Source organism: Amphibalanus amphitrite, unplaced genomic scaffold (assembly GCF_019059575.1).
Source record: "Amphibalanus amphitrite isolate SeventyFive unplaced genomic scaffold, NRLGWU_Aamphi_draft 000623F_arrow, whole genome shotgun sequence".
Lineage (NCBI taxonomy): Eukaryota > Metazoa > Arthropoda > Thecostraca > Balanomorpha > Balanidae > Amphibalanus > Amphibalanus amphitrite.
Window position 1 is genome coordinate 318190 of NW_024882117.1, and position 19486 is coordinate 337675.

The 19486-nt window shown below is 48.3% G+C and overlaps 1 long non-coding RNA gene across 1 annotated transcript; it reads left to right on the forward strand.

Moving 5' to 3' along the window:
- Nucleotides 1-15664: 15664 nt before the first annotated feature.
- On the forward strand, nucleotides 15665-17112 carry LOC122363477. The gene is made up of 2 exons (XR_006253369.1): nucleotides 15665-15717; nucleotides 16494-17112. It is a non-coding gene; the product is annotated as an uncharacterized LOC122363477 (long non-coding RNA).
- The last annotated feature ends 2374 nt before the right edge of the window (nucleotides 17113-19486 follow it).

Genomic DNA, 19486 nt, shown 5'->3' on the forward strand with positions numbered 1-19486 from the left:
TATGACATCCTGAGCCAAAGGTCACCCTGGGTCATCTTAGGTCATTCTGATGTGACCATAAAATGACTGCAAGAGATCGCAATAATGATATGTTGAGATAAAAGGGCATGGGTAAAGTTGTCCGGTAGCAAGGTAGCAACAACCAATAATAACAAATTATCTCCATAAAACGACCAAAATAGATCATTCAGAACCATGTGCACCAGAAAAGAAGACTCTACACAACTGCAGCGCGTCTTACTCACACCATACCAACAATGTGCAAGTCAGTGAAGCGTGCCGCGACCCGCCACCCGCGACGTCTCATCAGCGGAGATGGATTGCGCTGCACATCTGGAGCCGGGCAGTTTTTGGGCCCCCCGGAGCTAATCATCTGTTGTCGACAACACGCACCACAATACCTAACGGTGTCGGACTCCCGGGGAGGGGAGTCCTCTGGATGCTTCTCTGCACCTGTTCCGCTCCCGTCCCCAGTGTGCCGGTGTGCAGCAGACCTGCCAGCCGATGAAATGATGTAACGCCGCCGTAACGGGGCCACGGTCACCTGAATCACCGCCCTCCCTTTCCTGTCATCCCCGCATAGTTGTGTTGCGTCAGCGCGGCCACCGCGTCAGCCCATCCCGGCACCGTTTCAACGCGGCGCGGGTGGTGCCGGGTCACCAGGTCCGCCCAGCAACGTCCACCCACGCCGCTGCACCGATGTACGTGCACGACGCGAGCACGGCTCGACACCGGTCTCCGTGCCGACCCGACAGAGCACGGAGCTTCCGCGTCCGCTCCTGCAAGCGGCCACTCGAGAGAGCGAGTGCGGGGCGGGGCGGGAAAAGGCGCGGACCGCCGGACGGAAGAGTGGACGTAAGAGTGCAAGACACTTCTTGGTATGGACGAGAAAGTGCACCCATTCTATCGGAGTCCTTTCTCTATGGAGGATTCAGATGGCAGGTGACAGTGCTGCGGAGGGGGGGGGGGGGTCGATCATCCAGGTCTCATTGCGAGGACAGCTCGGTCTCCAGCGGCTCAGCGGCGGATCTGGGCTACTGGACCACGCCAGACATCGATTTGTCCTACATGGCGGTGACCGGTCGGGGCGCCCGCGGCGGCATCGGGGGCGGTCGATAGGGGGGGGGGGGGGTCGGCCGGTCTCGCGCGGCACACACCCGGCCGCCGCCAGTGGGGCACTGGGTCACCGCTGTCACTGGGGCCCGCGCGCTGACACACTGACACACAGACGGCCGACCGGGGGGCCGGGGGGCAGGGCCGCGGGCAGGGGGACGGGGTAACATCAACGGTTGGCTGGAAATAGCGGGACGGGAATAGGCTGGTCATCGAATTAGCATCAATTGCATAAACTCTTTCACATATACAGGGTGAGCCATAAAGATTTACCCATCGATAAATTCACTTTATTTCCAAACGGGTTGGCGTAGGTATGCCATCTTTTGCATATATGTCGCAAATTTGTCTCCAATCCTGACAGTGTAGCTCATTTTGTATATGCTCGTCCACTGTCTCTGCTACGCTCCTGAAATGCGAGGTCGTCTTAACGCACATCCGCCGCTCCTGAAATTCAGGAATCACCACTGGGTGTTGGCTGCTGAACACTCCTTGGTCTAAAGAATGCTGGGCACAATTTATCTCCGACTTCAGCCCCACGGGCTTCGCAAACTGAAATATCCTGAAAACCCGACTCTACCGAGTCCCTGAAACACCGCAAATGACATACGGCGCAGCATTGTTATAGCATGGGTGATCGAGGAAAATAAGTGAAAAGACGGTGCGGCGGCCGCGTGCCTTGCGTCTCGGGCGCGTAAGGCATAATTAAGAATGCAAGCATACAGAAAACAGACTATATTTATTAGTTAGGAGATGACGTTGTTATATGTATGTAAAAGATGACATATTATGTCAGCGCGCCTTGAAACAAAGGTAAATTTTCGATGGGTAAATCTTTATGGCTCACCCTGTAGGTATTCCAATAAGTTGGGTCAAACCTGACATTTTTTTTATTGTAGGGCAATTCAAGGCAAGCCACATGTATGGCTAATCATAGAATCGAGCTCGAAGGTTCTAAACTAAATTACTTTTATCCAGACAGCAAATCATAAAAAACAAATTCACTGGCGGCACGATTAAGTAACATATGTTGTCAATGCCTATTGCCTAACACCCATAAAAACATCCTGTTTAAATCCTGACGAATGCTATGAACTATCGAAACATGTTCAAAGGTCTCGCGTTCGGTGTTTATCTACTATTATAGGTACCTACTGTTTTCTTGTCTCTACTTGGGTACAATTCATTGATTTCTGCAATAGAGCAACAGAAGCGACAAAGGAACTTCCGAGTTCGCCTCCGCCGTGCTGATGACGATACAATTTTAGTTAAATAGGTAAACAGACCAGAAACATATTGGTATTTACAGAGCCCATTTGCTCTGATTGATGAGGACAAGGACCAATTTAAAAGAAATAACGTCATTCCGTTTGGATAATGTCGGACACTCTTAACCCTCGCCGGCACAGGGGGGGGGGGTTGATGCAACCCCCCTAAGGTTTTTGGCGAATAACTCGCGTAAAAAGCGGCCGATCGCGACGAAACTTTCAGTACCCTCGCATTGATCAATTTTACACCTACCCTGAAAATTTCATGACCCTGACCCGAATGATCTTTGACCTGTGACCTCTTTTCTGTGACCATGTTTGGCCGAAATCGCGGTTAGGCGCATGTCGGCTCGCATTAACCGCGCGTTTGCAAGCTTTTCGTGGTTTCAAACGTTCAGACATGTGATTTGATGTTGCTCCCATGCATTAGGGTGGGTGTCAAGGTCACCTGAAGGTCAGGTCAGGTCATTGACCTTTGGTGACCTCGGGTGACCTCGGTTCACTTTTTCGAGTTTTACATGTTTCTAGGCTAGTTTTTGGAGCTGAATTCGAATTTAGCAACCATTTGAACATTTACGAAGTAGTTTTGGCGTCTTCGTAACATGTTACGAAGCTGTCCGAGGCGGTTGACACGTATTACGAATACCCGTCACATCCCCTACCGATTGACCTGACCTGACCTGACCCGACCTGGTCTAAATGCTTAAAGACATCATCTCTGATCAAAACTAACACGATATTCGTGATCAGCACCCCGGAAAACCACATAGCAGCCACACTTTACGGCTTTCTAACAGGTCCCGATTTTCCCGGTTTTCGGGTCATTGACCTGACCTGGAAGGTCACCCGATGACCTAGGACCTTAAAATTGGGTATCATCGGCTTCCTCTCGTGACGGGCAGCACGCTCGTTTTTTCCGCGAAGCTCTAGCTCGATCAGGAGCCAAACGCGAGGGGGGGGGTCGTACCCCCCCCCCCCCTTGTGCCGTCGAAGGACTCAAAATGGCCTGTGCCGGCGAGGGTTAAAGGCGAAGTTCATGAAAAGACCGACACCGTTTGCACCCTAACGGCACCTGAGTATCAGATCAAGGCAATCGGGTTATTATCCACTACAGCAGACAAATGACTCTGGTATTATTAATGGCTTTCACAACCCTATAAAATCAGCGATATGGGAAAATGTAGGTTAATCTTTCACCGACGAATAGCCTTAAGCGATTGTGACATTATTACATTATCTAGCTTCAGTTATAATGTGAAGGCGATGTGAAGTGTAAAATTTGCGCAACATGCATGGAACTTAATACCTACTTTTTAAGAAACTTAGTCTGTACTTAGCTTCGGCGCTAACAATACCAGCAATGTACCTATGCAATAATATCTCATTCATTTGTCGTAGCGACACGTATGTAGCGTGTAGGTACTGTTGTCTGTAGGTTATAGGTATAGGTAAATGCCAGCTCATCAGCCATCAGGGGGCAAGCTGCCCGATACAAGCAGGCGCACAAAAAAGGCGCAAAAATGAATGGGAGGGGTCAACGTCCAGACTGGTCCCCCTCCGTGAAAAAGGTCTTCATTAGAAACGTGCTCCCGTTTTTTAACTAGCTTAGATAGAACAATGCAGGAAAAGGCAAGATCTAGCTCAATTAGGGGCGAAGCGACAGGGCTGCCCGCTTCAGAACATCGTTCCTTTAACCCTCGCCCGCACATGCCATTTTCCCATCCTAGAACGCACATGGGGGGGGGGGGGGTGCCACCCCCCGCGCCATTTCGTTCCCGTTGGAGATAGAGCTTAGCGGTAAAGACCAAAAAGATTCTTTGGGAAGAGACGAATCCAATGATACCCAGTTTTACCTTCTCAGGTCAGTCATTGACCTTCCAGGTCAGGTCAAACTAAAAAATGTTGCTGTTTTGGGTCACCGTTGGATATCAAGTGCGCTGCTTATCATATACCGATGACGATGCCGTTTTCTGGTGCCAAGCCAGCTAGAACCGCTTTGTCACACTACCCGACCAGATTTTTGCTGCTGAGGTCATTTCAGGTCAAGCTAGGTCAAGGTCAATTATATGTGTTTGTATGTCTGTGTGTGTCTGTGTGTATACTGATGTGTGCACCGATTGTTTATGTGTCCATATTACATGAAATCATGATCTGAGAAGCTTTTGCCAAACATGCAGTCAAAAAACTTCACAAAAAGTAAATTCAGCTTGCCTAAAACGCAATTATCTTAGATGACCTAGGTTGACCTTGACCCTGACCTTGACACCTGTACATCGTCGAACAACATGTTCCATGACAGGTGGGAGGTAAGACTGGCAAAAAAGGCCGAAATCAAGGAGTCAAAAGCTCACAAGGCCCATAGCAAACGCCAGATGTTGAGAATTGGCCATTTGGGTCATGACATGACCTGAAAAACAAGGTCATATCTCCGAAACCAAAAATCACAGAAACTTGAAATTTTCAGGGGACATCAAGAAAGGATAGAGGAGCAGCTATACGAAAAATCAGCCTTCTAGCTTTAAAAATGTCGAGTGCAGAGCAGAAAGACTACCTGGGGGGGGGGGTGGCAACCACCCCCCCCCCCCATGTGCGGGCGAGGGTTAAGAAACGGACTACCACCGCGATGGCTCTGACGATTGAGTCGTCTCAAACTGACCCGTATATCTGCGCTGTCGGCGGGCTCTGTGGTTCGTTTTTACCCGGCGAACACAGATGTCTCGCTAATCCGAGGCGCCGCGGAGGCTGTTGCAACTATGGTCGTGCGCCGCGAGCCGCACCGTGTCTGAAGGGTGTGCCGGTCAGGTCACGGGACCGCGGTGTCCTTCCCCGTCCACGGGAGACGGCCCAGTTTTCACAACCTGAAGAGAGTGCTCGCCGCTTAGCGCGACCACACACTTTGCTACATAACCTGATAATCCTTCGATGGCAAAAAAGGCCACATGAGAAATCAGGATGTGGGAGACTGGAGAGACTGGGCGTTCCATGACTGCATCGCTATTTTCCAACCGCAGTGTTGCACGATCACGACATTAAAATAAGGGGAAACGGGTGATACCTGCGCAAGAAAACGGAGTAAGATAAGTCCTTTTGTTCCAGCCGCAACTCGTACGTAATTCAAGGGGATGTGGGTGAATACGCTTTATAGATTTATTCAAGCATGGAAAATTGTTTGATACATTGTCAATGAGCAATGAACAAACAATTAAGACCGTAATGCGACAGCTGATGTTCACTCCAGAAGTTAAACAAGTAGGTAAGCAAACATATCAACGCTTTTATGAAAAGGTTTTCGGTATAAGTTCGTTTGTGATCCCTATTGCAATGAGCTTGCTCCACATTTACTTTCCTCATATGTTTGATACTGAGGGTATGGACTAGCATAAGTTACCGGAAGACGGCAAGAGACGGGGGGAAACAGCATCCCACCCCGGACATAAACTCTCCTATTTGTATGTATTTTGTATGCATATAGTTCAGCGGCGGCGGGGGAGGCGACCGGGCGTCTCGCGCAGTCCGGACGCGGAAGCGATGCACGCCGTCTCCGGCAAGGTCCCTCGGTTCACGATTGCCTCCAAACATGTCCGTAATTACGGCTGTGGCCAGCCGGTGGTCACGCTGTACCGCCCCCTTCCCGGCCGTCACGGCTCGGTATACAGTATACACCCCCTGCAGAGGCGCGCTGCCGCGGGGGGAGGCTGTTCAGCGAGGTCACAGCCGAAAAGTTTTGGGCGGATCCCGAACCTAACGGTTAAACGCTCGTTACTTCAAAAGAAGCAAACTGAAACAACATAGCAGTGGCCAGTGGTATAGGTTTATGTTCTACTCAACTGCGCTCATCAGTGGCCCCACATAATAAACATCCGTGATCCGTAGTTAACTTCCGGAAACTCTTCGCATTATTGTAGCATTGTTTTTTTTATTGCTTCACTGCTCCTCCGATCGGTGTTATCTTTCCTTTTTCTTTATCTCCATTACCGTGATGGTTGTATGGCCATTGGGCAACATTTCATCGCCGAAAATTAAACGCTTCTCACGCTTCAAGGGTACCATTATGACATTTGCTGTTTTTAATGACTTTTTTGCTACTTGTCTTTCTGTTTTGACTGCTTACATTACTCATGGAGGCATCACTGGTTGGAGCTCATCTGTTTCAATCTCACCGCGCAGTTAGTCTGCGAACATTTGTTGACATTGGAACATTCCACAGCAACAAAGTTGAGAAAAAGTAGTCAACGGTTGGCTGGTGGTAGAAATTTCAGACAATATTCGAACAGCTTCTTAAAAATGTTTTAGGCTTCATCTGATAAAATTTCACAAAAAGGGGGCTGGGCTGAGGGTGGGGGAACTCCTGGTCACTTATTCATGAAAAAAGAACTGCAATTGAAACCGCATGGTTCGTGCAATCAGAGGCGGATCCAGCTCAGAGTTTTTTTTTTTTTGGGGGGGGGGTCAAACCATAACAATTTATCGATTCTTTCCATGCATCGTCCATAGGCGTAATGTTAAAATCATGCCGTTTGGGGGGGGCAAATGCCCATTTTGCCCCCCCCCCCCCTGGATCCGCCACTGCGTGCAATCGTTGGTTAACCATCGGGAGTTGGAAAACCAAAGGATACATTGAATTGCGCAATAAAATGTGTTGTTAGGCATAACCATTCGATTAGGCACGTGCCTGTATTCCCAAGTTATTGGAAGTACAGGTCATTAAAAAATAGTGATTGCAGTGCACCAGACATTACTTAGATAAATTGTACTTAGCGTGTTCATCGATCATTGACTAAAATAGCATCATTGCCACTTCCACTGTAACTACATATAACAGCGACAATAGCCCGTAAATATGTATCAGCACTCAGCCCAGAGACGATCACACTTCATTGTCAGCTTTGGAAACGCAAAACGTCCTCTCAATGTCTAACTCGTGCACCATTCATAAGCATGAGGTGTGAAAGAGTTGCTCAAGGTACCGGTCTTCAGGGGAGGAGCGGTCCGCAGTGCAGTCCGCCCAGCAGTTGCCACATCGTGAGCTGATGCCCCAGCGATGGCGCCTATCTGCAGTCCGACCCTGGTCTGCAGGCTCGGTGTCAGAGCTGCCGACGTGCAGAGAAAGCCGCTCCGATCTGCCCGCCACCGTCTCCATCGGCCCGGGCGCCCCGACGAGCGAGTTACATCACGGCTGAATGGCGCCCGAACCGAACTGATCGGCACCGGAGCTGTGCGGAGATCACGGCGGCCACTGCAGAACCGCCAGAGCAGCAATAATTCCACAGCCGCCAGCAAATAGGCTTGACCACACTGGTCATCGGCAATGGCGTCGATATCAATCCCAAGAACTGAGAAGCTTGTCCATTGTCACTTTTGAGATACGTTGCTCTCTCATTTATCAATATGAGATATTTCCCGTCATTATCATCGTATTTCTAAATACTGCAAGCAACGTTAGACATACATATGTATTTTACATATGTATTTTATGTAGGATGAATGCATTGATTAACAGCTTATGCAATATGCATACTCAATGACACTAGAAGTTTGACGTGGAATCTTGATAGGAATACTTCAAAAACCAGCTACATAGGTACACGTAGTAGGCAATATCAACTTATTTCATTACGCAATTCAAGGTATCCTTCGGTTTTCCAACTCCAGATGTTCAACCAACGATTGCACGAATGACGTGGTTTCAATTCAAGTTCTTTTGTGAAATGTTATCCGATATGAAGCCTGAAACATTCTGAAGAAGCTGTTCGAAAATTGTCCGAAATTTTCTACGGCGCCAGCTTACCTAGCTTTGCCTCAGCTTGTTGCTGTGAAATGTGCCATGCGAACAAAAAACTCCTCAGTTTTGTCATGTTCCATCTGCTAGTAGCCTTTTAGTTAAATGTCCCCGCCGGTATTTATTTAACCTGAATAGTGTCCCCACGTGGGTGCCCTATCGGATGGCCGAGTGACAGCCCACATGGGTTCCACCATGCCCCGTCGACACGCCGGGGCAGCAGGCCGCTGGTCCCGTCGACCATATGGTGCCGCCCTTTCAGCCCCGGTCCCGCGCGCGGCGCGAGTTGCTAGGCCGTCGAAAACGAAAGTGGAATTACAAAACGAACGGCCGCGGCGCGCTGCCGGGGCCGGACGGCCGCCCGAACCGTCACTTTCACCACGTTTTCTCAGTCGGCCGCCGCGAGAGCGCGCGGGCTCAAAAACCAACACCAAGTGCAGTGTGTCAAGGCCGCGCCGAGCGCGCGCCGCGGGTTAGTGGGTCACACGGCGCGGCCAGCCGCGGCGCAGCAGCCACAATTGCCGCGCGCGCTGACGTCACTGTAGACACGCGGCGCGACTGAATACCTGGCGGGCCCCGGCCCCCTCGGCGGAGCGGGGGGGGGGGGCGGCCTTGGACCGCTATTGGAGCGGCCGGCTAATGGGACGTTTTCGGGCCACCAAACACGGGATATAGGGAGGCTCATTGGGCTAGGTTTGGGACCGGAGGACTGAAATGACGCTAAAAGAATCACGGTATCTTGCGTAACCACGGAGGGAACACCTCTGTCGAGAAGCGTTCGACAGTTTTACGATTTTTCTTTTTGTCTACAACGTTTACAAAAATCATGAAATCAAAGAAGTAACTCGGACATAACAGTTAACTACGTGTTTAGGTATGTACATCAGCAAGTAGAGGAAGAGGGTGGAACTGGATGCGACCCATCCCCCACGCGGCACGTTCGGTTCTACACAAACATCGCTTCGCCCATAATTGAAGTAGAGTTTCATGGATGCAGCGAATGTCTGTGCCGTTGCGGGACGCAGCGACTGGTATCCAATTTTAATGTCTCAGATCAGCCGGTGGCCTCGGAATCTCTGATTCTAAGTGTCGAATAAACTATTGTATGACCTTAACAATCAACATGAAAATTTGATCACAGGTTAACCCTCGCCGGACCTATTGGTTTTCTACATACGCGCCGGTCGAGGGGGGGGGGGCGGGTACGACCCAAGTTGACCTGACCCGGACAAAAAGTATATCATTCGACGCGCCTGAGTGAGACGAACACGATGCTGCCAAAATCGGCGCTCTGCGGCCGTTTTTTGCGAAGTTATTCACCAAAAACTGAACCGTACCTTGGGGCACTTGACCTGACCTCAGAGGTCACCGGTTGACCTAGGACCTTAAAATCGGGTACCAATCTCTGCGTCTCGTAACGGCGCACACGCTCGTTTTTTCCGCGACGCGCTAGCTCCACCAGGGGCGAAACGGCGAGGGGGGGTCGTACCCGCCCCCCCTCGACCGGCGCGTATGTAGAAAACCAATAGGTCCGGCGAGGGTTAACCTGTGATCAAATTTTCATGTTGATTGTTAAGGTCAAGGTCAGGTCAGCACCCCCAGGTCACGAAGTTGGTCGAAAGAGGTCATGTCGCATATCATTCGATTCGGCAGGTCTTCCTGAGTCCATTGGTGGCTTTCCCGACTCGCTAGATTAATTTGATCAAGAGTTATTGACGAAAAACTAATATGACCTTGATGACGTCATAAATGACGTCACGCAAGGTCAACATTGCAAAAGTGACGCATCTAACCTTGCAAGGACTGCATCAAATCACGATTCTGTGTGCTTGAGATAGTTGGAGATCGTTCCCGGCGCCAGAATAGCAGTTTTCATTTTTCCCCATTGACTTATAATGGTGAGGTCACGAAAATGACCTGACCTCATATGAACTTTAGGAAAAATCCGAGATATACAAGTTGTGGGACTCATAATGGATACTAGATCCTGCAAGTTTCATTTCCCTGTGACATCTCCTCTGGCAGTGAGGGCGTTGCGAAGTTGCGACATCTGAAGACCGTGCAGAGGTTCACTTATGACGTCATAGGTTAGTGACCTGACCTGACACAAAAATGCGGTTGGTGTCAAAAGATCCGGCTTGGATCAAAGGTCACGTATGCCAAGTTTCAGCTCTCTATCGCCAGCGTGTTCGGAGCTATCGCGAAAAAACCCTATGGGGGGCGGCACCCGCCCCCCCCCCCACCTCGGCCGGCGAGGGTTAAAGTCATTAAGTGCATCGTTCACTTTCTGGTCATGACCGGAAAAAGGTATATGTTGCATGTCAATCGATCCGTATTGATAAGGGAAATAATAGGTACATTTTAGGTGCTTACATTGTTCTAATATGTTTTCATCATATATTGTCGAAAAACTTATGGTGAACTTTTGCGACCTAACACGATCATTTGAGTGACGACTGGTTATCAGCTGCACTCTGCCTAATGTCTATATGGTCAGACATGTTATGATTCTGAAAAGTGAAAATACTTAACGGCCTTTTGTTGAATTGGCTAAACAAGTATAGTGGGCTAGTTTCCTCATTCGTTTATAATGGTGAGGTCACAAATCTGATTCCCAGGTGACAGGTCACAGATACACCCCCGGAGAGCGGATTAACCCTCGCAATTCGCATGTGTGCGGCGTTTGCCAGCTGGGGCATTCCACGATAGATCGTACCACTTTTTTCCAATTTGACACCCTCATCTCTCGGATTTTAACAATAATTGGTCTAAGGGGTAATCAGGGGCTCTGAATCCTCCTGTAACAATTTCAGGCTTATCAGATGAGTGGTTTTTGAGTTATAGTGTATAACATGTTTTGGATCTTGCGTTGCAGCCCCAAGTTTGGCGGGCTGTAACTCTAAGACGGATAATCCAAATGCCAAATGCTATACGGCATTGAACTTGCATTGAAACAAAGAATAATATGCATTTTTAAAATTTTGAAATATATACTATTTTTGATTTATAACACCTTGAGTTTCCTTTCATTTGCATTTTTATTCCTTTGGGACCAAATTTTTTTGAATTTTTATTTGCTTAAAAACATTTTTGGATCATTTTTAAGTAGTATGCAAAAATTTAGGAAGGTGTTCTTACTATAAATGCACTTATTTTGCGTCACCGTAATGGTCTCGAATTGCGATTTCGGAAGAGAGCCTACAAATGGTGTGGTAAAGCTGCCTAGTGACATCACTGGTTACTGAAAGTTCAATTGAAGTCATTTTTGCCTCACTTTTGCATTGTTGACCTTGCGTGACGTCATTCGTACGTCACTAGGGTCATAAGAGTTTTTTGTCAATAACTCTCGATCAAATTGAGCTAGAGAGACGGGAAAGCTACCAATGAACTCGGGAAGACCTTGCGAATCGAATGATGTGCAATATGATCTCATTCACCCAGCTTCGTGGCCTGAACCGACTGTTAACCATCTCTGTAGCGGCGTTGTTTGTCCAGCGCCGCGCTGGTTGGCTTTGCCGCGGACTCGGGCGGTCACGTGATGCCCGGGGGCTGGCTGCCGGCTGGGCCGCCCGGTCAGGGAGCGGAGCCAAATACACGGCAGTGTGCTGACCCGAGGTCAGCGACTTAAGCTGACTTCACCAGAACAAACAGTATACCATTCGACGCGCCGGAGCTAGGTAAACACAAAGATGCTAAAATCGCGGCTCTACGACCATTTGTTGCGAAGTTATCTATCAAAAACCGGACCCGTAATTTGGGTCACTTGAAATGACCTCAGGGCTCACCAATGAACCCGAGACCTTAAAATGTGGTATCATTCGATGCATCTTGTAACGGCGCACACGCTCGTTTTTTCCGCAAGGTTCTAGCTCCATTAGAGGCGAAACGGCGAGCTGGGGTCGTACCGAACCCCCGGAAACCCATTTTGTATACATTTAAATGAAGATCTTATAGAAAGAACACCTTTCTAATTTTTTGCATGTCGATTTTAAAGGACCTGAGGTTTATTTTGAAGAAATAAAAATGGCAAACATTTTGGTCCCAAGGGCCATTATAGACAATTTCAAAAAATACTACGCATTTTTTAAATATGTAAAGCTTTTCTTTCCAATTTTAAAAATACCGTATTAATCTTTGATTCATCGTTAGTTCAAAGCTGTTTACCGTTTGTTGCTTGCTTAGCTCGTTTTTGAGTTATAGCTCATCAAACTCACCCTTACAATCTGAAGTTTAGAAAATATTATGCAATGTAACTCAAAAAGTTTTCATCTGAGAAGTCTGATATTTTGGCAGGTGTTTTTGGAGCCTATGATTACCCCTTGTACCAATTTTCATTCAAATCTGAGAGATGAGGGTGACGGGCCTGGTACGATCTATCGTGGAATGCCCCAGCTTCTAATGTGTAGGGGGGGGGGGTTGGACCCCCCTTGCCGTTTGGCCCCTGATCGAGCTAGAGCTTCGCGGAAAAAACGAGCGTGTTGCCCGTGACGAGAGGAAGCCGATGATACCCAATTTTAAGGTCCTGGGTCATCGAGTGACCTTCCAGGTCAGGTCAATGACCCAAAGTCGGGAAAATCGGGACCTTATAAAAAAACGACAATGTATTCAAATACACAATTAAAAAACAGAGCTTTCGGTAACAAATACCTTGATCACTGTGTGTATGCTAAAATGAAGGAATATTTTCAAATATTTCAAAAGGCAAATTGACTTCATCGCACGGGATACAGTTCAGGGACTACCTATTACTAGACGAACAGCACCAGACGCTAAAGGAATGAACCCACTCCTAGTATTAAATGTTTCGCGTGAGATGATATGAGCGGCTTCGATGATTTTTTTCGTTTTGTCATGTTCTTTCCTAAGATATGCGTCCCATCCCAGTCAGGCAGATGGTTACACTTTTCAATGTGAAGTACGATCGCATTCGATGTGCGATGGAACCTGACGTCATTCTTGTGCTCCTTTACCCTTACATAGAAATTTACATTTACATATTTACATATATTTACATAGATTTACCCGTACGAAAAGAAAGGGTCTGGTTTCAATGACAAAGAAAACAAAGTGTTCAACAAAGAAGCAAGAAAAATCCTGAAACGGTCCGAACGGGGAAAGAAGTTACAGCATGTCTTAGAGGAAGCACCCACCGCTCCAAAAATGAGGGGTCTTCCTAAGGTACACAAAAGTGGTACTCCTATGCGCCCAATCACATCCGGGATAGGAAGCGCTCCACACAAGCTAGCAAAAATATTGGCAAAGTAAATAATACCAATGCTTTGGGGTCTATCAGTGGAGCGCACATCAAAAACACTGCGGAAATGATGGAAACGTTAAAAGAAGTACGACAAGTTGACGACAAAAAGCTAGCAAGTTTCGATGTTCGGTCACTTTTCACAAATGTTCCGGTCGATGAAGCACTAGAAGCAATAAAAGAAGTCGTCGATGAAATGGATGAAAACGCTCTGCCGCTACCAAAAAGCGATTATCTAAAGCTGGTGTCCATGTGTATGCACTTCGGATCATTTACATTTGATGGTATCGAATACCTTCAAAAGAGTGGACTAGCGATGGGGTCACCTCTCAGTCCGGTGGCTGCCTGTCTATTTATGGAAAAGTTAGAAAAGTCAAAATATAGCAACATTATCGGAAGTGACTCGACCTGGACTGGATACGTTATGTTGATGACGTCCTCGTAGTAGTACCGAAGAACATGAAATTTGAATGAGGTCCACGAAAAGATACAATTTACTATAGAGAAGGAGGAATTACAGGGTTGTATACGACTCAACCAATAGCAATCAATTCAATCACGACAAATTTGGGAAACCAATCAAATCAATCAAGTCAGAGCAGTTTTCGGGAATTGATTCAATCGACTCAAACGCGACAATGAAAGGAATCAATCAACTCAATCAAACGACTCAAACCAAGATATACATTAGGTTTTTTGCCCCACCAACTTGGAAAAGTGTCCATAGCAGTCTGGTGTACCTACCTACCTACCTACCTACCTACAGAAGAAACAAAAATATTGTCATTTAAAATTATAAATTGCCATGCCATTCAAAGTTTCTATGTAATAAGGAAGGTGATGGACAGGTGGATCATGATATTGAGGTTCAATGGGTAGAATTGGAGCAGAAGTTTCATTTAATGGGTGCAAAATAACCCAGTAGTTGACTTCAACAAACGCCCCTTAACCCAAATCACCACCTTTCACCTAAAAGTTGTCAATTTAATTTTGGCCATATTCCAGCTAAGTCATCAGGCCATCTACCCCATGTAAAGCCCCCGTCTGTCTCTTATGTGAGTTATGCGGAGCTCTTCTGAATTGAACCCTGAACATAATGAACCTAGCTAGGCTACATGCCACACTAACACCATAGAAAGTGTTGAAAATGTGCTATAAATTTGACAACTTCATTAGGTATGCTTTATGAAGACAGCAGGAAAGCAGGTAGGTACCTACTTACCTGCCTAGATGTGTCACTGGCGTCACTGGCTACCAACAGTACCAACGAAGGTCAAGGTAGATAGGTTATATGTGAAGAATTCAAAACATTTTATTGCAATACAATTTGAAACTGTTAGGACTGGGGGATAGGGATGAGCATTAAAAATACGCCCGGTTATATATGACAAGATATAACCGGTTTTTCCGCGACACTACGAGCGTCTTCTCTGGGTCGGCCCCGGAGCCGGGCCGGCATCTGCGAGCAGCGTTCGGCGGCAGGCGGGCGGCCGCCTGCGCCCCCGGGCGGCAAGGCCGCTAAGGCGGCGGCCTCCTCTGATTGGCGGAGCGACTCGTGTCACGTGACGGTGACGGCGCGGGGTTTGAGTGCATTTGCGCGGTCACTCTGTTCTAAGCCGCCCGGTCTGACGCAAGTCAGCAGTGTTCTCGCTCTGTAATGTTTTTGCGTTTACTGCGGTCGTGTTCAGTGGAAACTGGAAGACATCAAGGGGAGTATAGGTTCAGTTTTTATATAAATGCTATATTGATTGACGAGGATGTTTTTTTTCTTTCGGGGTTTTTGTTTATTTTTTACTGGTTTGTTGTTTCTATCTGATTTTTTTTTTTCATTTTCGGCATGAGGTTTGGTTATTTTGTGCTAATGTTATGCTATCACGGTAAGAAAAGGGTCGATGAGCAATGGGTCGGCAAATGCCCGGTATTATAGGTTCTTTGAAGGTTAGATAAAACAACGAAACTTGGACTGCTGGTAGGAATAGTCTTGGTGTGTTTTTTTTTCAGATTTTGGGAGATTGAGTGTAGGTATTTGCTAGGTGAAACATAGCTGTAACTGTTTTTTTTTCTTCCCTGGAACGGAACGCCCGGACTTTGCCATTCTACACTCCGTGTGAGTGAAATCAGCTCATGCTTTCTCGGTGTAGCAGCTCAGAGTGCACGGCCTGGCCGGCGTAGGGTTTGGTGGCCACGTGGTGTTGGCCGGTGGTTGTGCAGAGAGTTGGTAGAATTGCCGTTTTGTGGTGCCTGGTGTTGGTTGAACTGTGGTTCCCATACAGGTGAACGGTTACTGGCGTAAGGTGTGCCAGGTGGGCGTACCCCGTGGAGAATGAGCTGCTGGTGATGTTGGCTCTGTCCGAGCGTGTCCGAGCGGGGTTTTCATTAGTGGGTTAGGGATTGTTGATAACAAGGGTACCAACTGCCGGGTGAGACTTGAGAGGGTAAATGGAGTTCATTGTAAGGATAACCAATGCAATGGTATTGGTCTAAGATGGCATTGTTATCTGGTGTTAGGTTGGGATGAAAGGTTTAGTGGGTGATACAGAGGTACAGAGGTGATGATACAGTGGAACCCAGTTTGGGTGTGATAAGTCTCGGCGGACTAAGATATTATGGATTAGATGGGGAATTATGTAAGGTGGTTTTGGGATGCATTAGCGATAGCCTAGTAAGTTACAGGCTATTACCCAGAGGAAGTTTTCACACCCATGTTTAAAGGCTGCAGTAGGTATGCCATTTTCTAGGATGCAGGTTTAGGATAGCCCGTGATTGTGTGGCTCTCAATCTGCATTGAGGTACGAGTTAACTGTGTTTCGTTTTTTATGGTAGTGGCGTTTGTAAATAGTTTTTTTTTTTTGTCAGAGTGAGGTGCCTTCCTTGTCGTTGGTCAATAGGGCATTGCCAAGGCATGCATAAGCGACATCTGCAATATGCATATCCTGCCGATATGTCATCACACGCATTGTCAGATAAATGGCGCCAGTATACTCGTATATAGCCCCTTTTTGATACGAGATTTCGGCTAAAAATGGTTATGTGACACAATCTATTTTTTTTTCTTCCATGGCTTGATGGTTGGCATCAGACTCTGAACGGCGACGGATCGGCACACTCGGCGGGGCCGGCCCGCTTTGCCAGAGTCTTCTTCGGCCGCTGGAGGATTCCTTCACAGCTCCCACGTCAGCTGAGGGAGTCCGACCCCTCCCAGCTCATCTTGCTCCAGTGGTGCTGCCTAGCAGGTCTTACGGGACATCGTCAGGTATAGGCCAAGGTGGCCGGGGTTTTGAAAGGTACGTTATTCCATGTACGGGGCCCGGAACATATCTGTTAATGGAGGTTCTAGGGGACCCGATAGGGTGGATAGTGAACGCTTGGGCATGGCGATATCGGCATTTTTGAGGGGATATCTGGTTCCACCAATAGGGACATGAGGGCAATGCTGGTGGAAAGTAAGATGCTAAGATAGTAATAACATTGTGATAAAATCGTTAGGCGAAGCCCGAAGAGAAAAAATGAAATCTTGTCAACTCTAACGTTAGACGTGTTTTCAACATTGGTTTGCTGCTGCTGCTGCTGCTGCTGCTGCTGAGGGTTTTTAAATCGTCTGTAACTATCTTCAAAGCGGTCTATTTCTTAGCAAATTATTTCTACTTGTCGCTATAGAATATGATATGACCTTTCTCCTGCAAAACAGCGAATGAACATCGAACATACAGGTCAGTTACTATCATTAATAGCTAAAATGAAGTAAGTCAGTATGCGTTGTTAGGACTGGGAGTTCCCCTCAGTGTCCCAAAATTGTATTTTGGCTTGGGTGTCAAAGGAAAATTCCTAGGGGCCCGGGAACGATTTTCAAGGGGGGCGAGCATATAAAATACCTGACATGATGCATATGAAACGGTGGCGTTCATCGCCACCGTATGCCATATCGAAGGGCCCCATGGGGCTCATTAGAGCACCTCATGGACCCTAAATTGCCACACTAAGATCTTTTTAAGGGCCCCACGCCGGATTCTGAGGGCCTCTTGTGCTTGTGCTTTAAGGGCCCTTCAATGGTCTCCACAGGCCCCTTACTGGCCTCTGAAAGTTCTTACCGGCCTATGAGGGCCCAGTTCTAGGGGCATTTCCCGCCTGTGATGGTCCCACAATTATTTTTTGAGAGCCCTATAACGGCAACTGTGGGGGCCCTCGTCGGCGCCTATGGGGGCCCACACCGGTGTCTCTGAAGGTTTCACACCCCCAATTCTGAGTGCCTACACTAGTGCCTATTAATGCCCTATATCGGCGACTCTGAGTGAGGACCCGAATCCCTACCCAACACCGGCGCATCTAAAGGCCACCCACTGGTGACTTCTGAGGGCCCCACACCGGTCCGGTGACTCTCAGGGCCCCACCGGCGTCTGATAGTACCATGCCGGTCTCTAAGGACCCCGCAGAACTTCTTCTGCTGGCCTAAGGGCCTCTTGCCGGTCACTGAGAACCCCCTGCCGGCTTGTAGAGGGTTCGCGTCCGCAGCTCAGGCCCCACACCCGTCTGTAACGGCTCCACACCAGCGTCTATGAGGGCCCAGAGCAACGCCTGTAAGGACCCTCACCGGCGCCTCTGAGAGAATCACACTAGCACCTCTGAGCGCCCACACCGGCACCTGCATGACATTCCCACACCAGTGCCTCTAAAGGCCCCTTACCGGCGGCTCTGAGGGCCCTACGCCGGTGATTCTGAGGATGCTAACGATATCCGAAGGCACCATACAAGCGCTTAGTGTCGCTGAGCTTTTAATCCCATACCGGCCTTCCAAGGGCACCACGTCAGTGCACTCATTGCCCCACACCCCTCCCTTACACCCGGAGCGGGTAAACTGTTATACCTATAGCAACGATTTTACCACAGTTGTACGTTAGGTATTTCTCAAGGTTGACTCAAAATGGTCCAATGTAAAAGCTGGCCTGCCAAACTTATGGCCAAGGCCAGGCCCAAACAAAAGCGGGATGACAACAGCAGATGTCAAATCGACACTGTAACAGCAGAAACCATTCAGATGGCAAGGAAAAGGCCGTGTGTTTATGTTTAGATATATAAAGGAAAAGAAGTCCGGAAAAGGGAGGGAAGATCCTTTCTCGCTGCCTCAATGTTGAGGGGGCGCCGCCCCCTCGGCTCTCAGGTTGGGGGGGGGGGCAAGCGCCCCCGCTGCCCCCCCTGTTTCCCGGGTCTATGAAAATTACTCACCAAATAAGGGAAAAGGGTGGAAAATTGATGGGTCAGATAAGGCCTAAAGAGTGGAAAAATAATGTACAGCAAAATTTAATACAAGGCTGGTATGTGGGAAGTAAAATGGCTATCGGTCCATGCAAATGCTTTTTCTTGGCAAAATTGGGAGTGGAAAATGGGCTTAAATAATGGAGGCGAGTGAAAAGTGATTTTCATTTGGATGTCGTTTCCCACCTAAATCAACAAACTTTGGAGCACTGGTACGGGGTACCCCTCGCCAGAATCAGGGTTCACGTCACTCAGGACCTGCCTATGGTTGGTTGGTGGGTGAGTTACTGTACCTTCTATGGGTGACATTGAGCCAGCTCGGCGTTTGGAGGCAGTAAACACCTCCAAAACGTGTCGAGCTAGGAAGCAACGGCAACCTTTATACCCATATTGGCCTGTTTACAGCGTAGGGGCTGTCTGTATGCCGGTCATTTGGTCCCTGATCAATCCGGAGCTTCGCGGAAAGGCAAGCTTGTTGCCCGTGGCGGGTGATGCGGATACTATCATATTTCAAAAACGGGTATTTTTGGTATTCAGGTCGGGTAATTGCCTTGAACATTCGGAGAATCTTGGGATGCCAAATTCTGCAAGTCCCGGGTGAAGCTCGCTAGTCTGCCCGGGGGTGTCCCCTTCTACAACGACCTCGGGGCAGCTCGCTAGTCTGCCCCGGGGGTATCCCCTTCTACAACGACCCCGAGGCAGCTCGCTAGTCTGCCCGGGGGTGTCCTCGCCTACAACGGCCTCGGGGCAGCTCGCTAGTCTGCCTGGGGTGCCCCTTTCTACAACGACCCCGGGGCAGCTCGCTAGTCTGCCCGGGGATGT